A 4310-nucleotide genomic window follows, 5' to 3' on the forward strand; every position below is an offset into this window, starting at 1 on the left:
GCAATATTAAGGCGAGCCGCGCACAGACCAGCATCGAATCCTACCGCTATACTCGGCGATCTAGCCTTGAGGAAGCGTTGAGAGACTCGAACTTATATCTTTTGTCGCGTCGAGAGACTTCTCCTCCGCTCATTGCACTCCTGTGGAGCCATTGTGGAGACCGTGGCCCCCTCCAAGTCGGACGCCCCTTCCGGGCCCAGCACAGTGGAAGCGGAGGCGCGGAGTGGCCCCACTCCGACCACGACCAGAAGGAAGAGGTGCCGGACCAGGACGCGGAGCCAGAGACGACGGAAGCGCCTCTCCTACCCACCGGTACCGCAGGAGCGGCACACGAAGGAGGCGGAGCCCGCTAAACCGGTGTCGCAGGAGCGGCACCAAGAGCCACCGGCCCTTGTGCAATCTCGTCTAGCCAACCAGCCAGTGCCGCAGGAGCGGCAGCCAACGAGACGGGAGCTAGACAAGAGACAGGCGATACGTCCGTGGAAGCTCATCCCGTTGGAGCTCCCGGAGGTGCGCCGCACCAGGCCTGCCGGAGTGACGCTCCCGAAACGGGATTGCCGCATCTCTCGACCACCGGCCCTCCACTTGATCCGCGTTAAAGAGACGCGAACCACAGCGTGTCAGACGGTGCTCAGGAGAGCTTTCCTGGCTCCTTCATCGCCAGCGGACTCACCGGATCAACCAACGGACAAGCCACCGCGCACCCCGGGCTCTAAAATCGACCTCAATAATAACTCGGTCCCCTCTGACCCCCTTGCAAAGAAGGCCATCCGCCAGATTAACTTTTAAATTGTGCATTAGCACCTATATTTTTTGATTAGGCGCCTACAAGGCGCCGCCTAAAACAACGCAAACACAATGTACATAATTTAGACAGAATATATTGTTTTTGTTATTAAATCTTGTCACGCTGACTCACCGCCACCGTCCTGATCCCTATTGCGACTCCACGATATCGAACACATATATTAGATTACTTATCGCCACTGTGTCCGATTCGCACTGTGTCCGATCCGCACTGTGTCCGATTGCAACCACCGTGTGTCCGTTTCCTACTGTGTCCGATCGACACTGTGTCCGATCCGCACTGTGTCCGATCCGCACTGTGTCCGTTTCCTACTGTGTCCGATCGACACTGTGTCCGATCCGCACTGTGTCCGATTGCAACCACCGTGTGTCCGTTTCCTACTGTGTCCGATCGACACTGTGTCCGATTCATTCAACCTGCTGTGTCCGATTTATTCTGTGCGCAACTGGGACTCACTCTACCTTTTATATCCAAAACGTTGACGATTGCTGTTGTTAGAAGGACTTGTCGTTCCTGCCCAACAGCGGAATGGTTCACACTTGTGGCCACTACCTTTTCGTTGTTTTTAAAGTCGTCTCCTGAGCCGGAATCTCCAGAAGGCTTTGTAGTATACTCCAAATGTGGAAGAGTATTATGTCTCTTGTCGCACTTCCGACAAGATCCAGAATTGCACTGTTTTGCTTGATGCGATGCAGCTTTCAAACAATTCAAACACAATTTGCGCGTTCTTGCTTCTTTTATACGCTGCTCAGGATTGAGTTGGCTGAAATCGCTGCATTTATAAATAAAGTGATCTGCTTTACCACAATAGGCGCACATAATCTTCGTAGTCGCTACATGCGCTGCTGTACTCTTGTTTTGTTCAGGCTTTCCTTGAATTGCTTTCTGCGTACGAGATGAAGCTTCCAATGCCCTGCATCGTTGAGCCAAAAATTCCGTCAGCTCCGAGAATTTTGGTATTACTCCTTTCTTTATCGAGGTTTCTTTGCTTGTTGCTGCATCCAATCGGCTTGTTACGAGATAAATCATCAAATCATCCCATTGTTCGGTAGGTCGTTTCAAAGCCTTCAACGCACGTATATGTTTCATCACGTTGTCCAATAATTTTCGCAAAGATTGATGATTTTCTTTCACCATCGAAGGTTGACTGAACAACGCTCGAATATGCTTCTGTATATAATTCTGTATATAATTAAACTTTCGTCGTCGTATCTCTCTTTAAGCGTACTCCAAGCCTCATCATAATTGTCGTCTGACGTTTCGAAAGAACTGATAACATCATGAGCTTCGCCTTTTAAAGCCGCAATGAGATACTGCATTTTCTGAACCCTTGGTAATGTAGGATGTTCATGAATCATAGTAGTAAATATGTTTTTGAATAATATCCAATCTTCATACTTGCCTGAAAACTCTTGTAGATTTATGCGAGGCAGCTTCAAGCAATCGTTTGCGTTACTTCTCATTGAGCCATTTATTACATCTTGGTTATGTTGTATACTGACACCTGTCACTTCTTGGACGACTCGCTCGTTTTTATCCTCGATCAGAGTCTCCAAATCGACGACGATAGAGAAATACTTGTTTTCGAATTGTGTTCTTTCTTCTTGATGATCTTCCTGATCGACGTCTTCCAGTTCGATTTCTTCGATCTTTGATTAAACGTCATCAAAGCCTTTCCAGTTATCCGCGAATTTTTGATGACGTTGACGTAACTCAATCACTGACGTTTGTGCTGCGTTTAAGTTATCTAAGTACGTACGAACTCGCGTACACTGTTTTTTAATTTGAGCACGCTTCGACTTTAATGATTTCAGCAGCGCTACATTCATCTCCGCTTCTGCCATCTTGATTTCACGACGCTCGTACTGCTATACTTTATCGACCGACGATTTCTCACTCTCGTGGCTTCCGCGCGAAGCTCTGAGCCAATTAACCGAACACGGCTTGTTAGTATAGGCGTCGCGACCTTAGCTCTTGCGAGCGCTGTCGACTCGCACGTTCCCGCGCGTATGCAATGGCGGCTTCCGGTTCGCGCCCGAACGACGCCGCTCACAATCCCGAAATATGCGATTTCGATGTTCGAGTACACGGCCCGTTATCGATGTCCGACGATCACGGTAGCACACGTGCACAGTTATTTTGCCCGAATGCACGGCCCTTTATATTACGCGTGCACAGCACTTTCCCGATGTCTCGGAATGTCGACTTTAACTCGACGACTATTGTCTTAATGTCTGAATGTCTTGATGATACGGCTCGTTATCCGATTTTGCGGAACCGTACGCTCGAAACTTTCTCGGCGATTTCTCGGCAATTTCTCGGCGATTGCTCGGCGTCCCCACGTAGAGACGTTCGCGAGACACTGACTCGAATTTTCCGGAAGGATCCGGAAGCATGCCGGAAGAATCCGGCAATATCCCACTTCTGACACCAAAATATGTTGTGTCCTCAAGTAAGGACCGGTGCTAGGCACGTATTGATAGGATTGAATCACTGATAGACACGGTTTAGAGAATACGAATGTTTTATTGTGAACAACCGATCTGTACAACTGCGCATCTACCGAAAGACTGACTATTCTCAAGGCGTCTCGCAACGCCATCAGGTGGCCGAAAATGTCTCCTGCTAACCGGAAGTATTTCCTACTAATCGAATTTCCCTAGCTTTATATGCCTATTCAAAAATCTCTCACCATACGTAAACAGCTTCACATTACTCATTATAACCTCCGTTCGAATTACTTGCATAACTATCGAACTGTAATGCAAATGCAGATATCTCACAATTGTTAAGCAGCGAATTATCAATAATTTTATAATAATTTATATTATATTCTCACCAATACTGCAGGAAGGTTGCTAGTAGATTGAACGGCTGAGCCATTATACGTCGGGTGGCGAAGCACCAGGAGCTACCGCGTTTGGGCCCAGGGTATTATTCGGCGATAGAGGTTACTAGAATATCTATTAAATTAAATCCATAGTCTCCCTGGTTGGCTTTTTTGTATATGGATTGGATGACGGCTGCTAAAGTTTGCAGCGCGTATACTATTCTAAATGGATGTTCATCAACTAATGTGTCAACACAGTGGCACACCAATGCGTTCAAATTTTCTTTGCTGGCATTTAACTGTTCCGATGTCATATATGTAGAATTTCATTTTCGATGTGAGGTACCTACAATATATATTGCATGAAATAAATATTTATTTTCAATAAGTCGGAAAATGGCAAAAACAGTCTCAGGATACGTACCATAGGTTTAATAATTAAGGAACAATTCATTCCAGAAATTTGGATGAGCTAGCGTCAGGTCTTTGTCTTTAAAGAAACTCTCATAGATCGGTACTAGCTTGCATTTGTGTTGACGTTTGGCACCGGAGCCGCTCCTTTTTCTCATAGCCATTGGTATAGTTGTATATTTCTTCTTCCAGTATCATATAGTTTCCACGGTGTGCCTGGTTGCCTGCACTCTCTTGGCCGGTAGCCCATTTCACACCCTG

The sequence above is a fragment of the Temnothorax curvispinosus genome, unplaced genomic scaffold (assembly GCF_003070985.1).
Source record: "Temnothorax curvispinosus isolate PA1 unplaced genomic scaffold, ASM307098v1 QBEX01000811.1, whole genome shotgun sequence".
In the NCBI taxonomy this organism is placed as follows: domain Eukaryota; kingdom Metazoa; phylum Arthropoda; class Insecta; order Hymenoptera; family Formicidae; genus Temnothorax; species Temnothorax curvispinosus.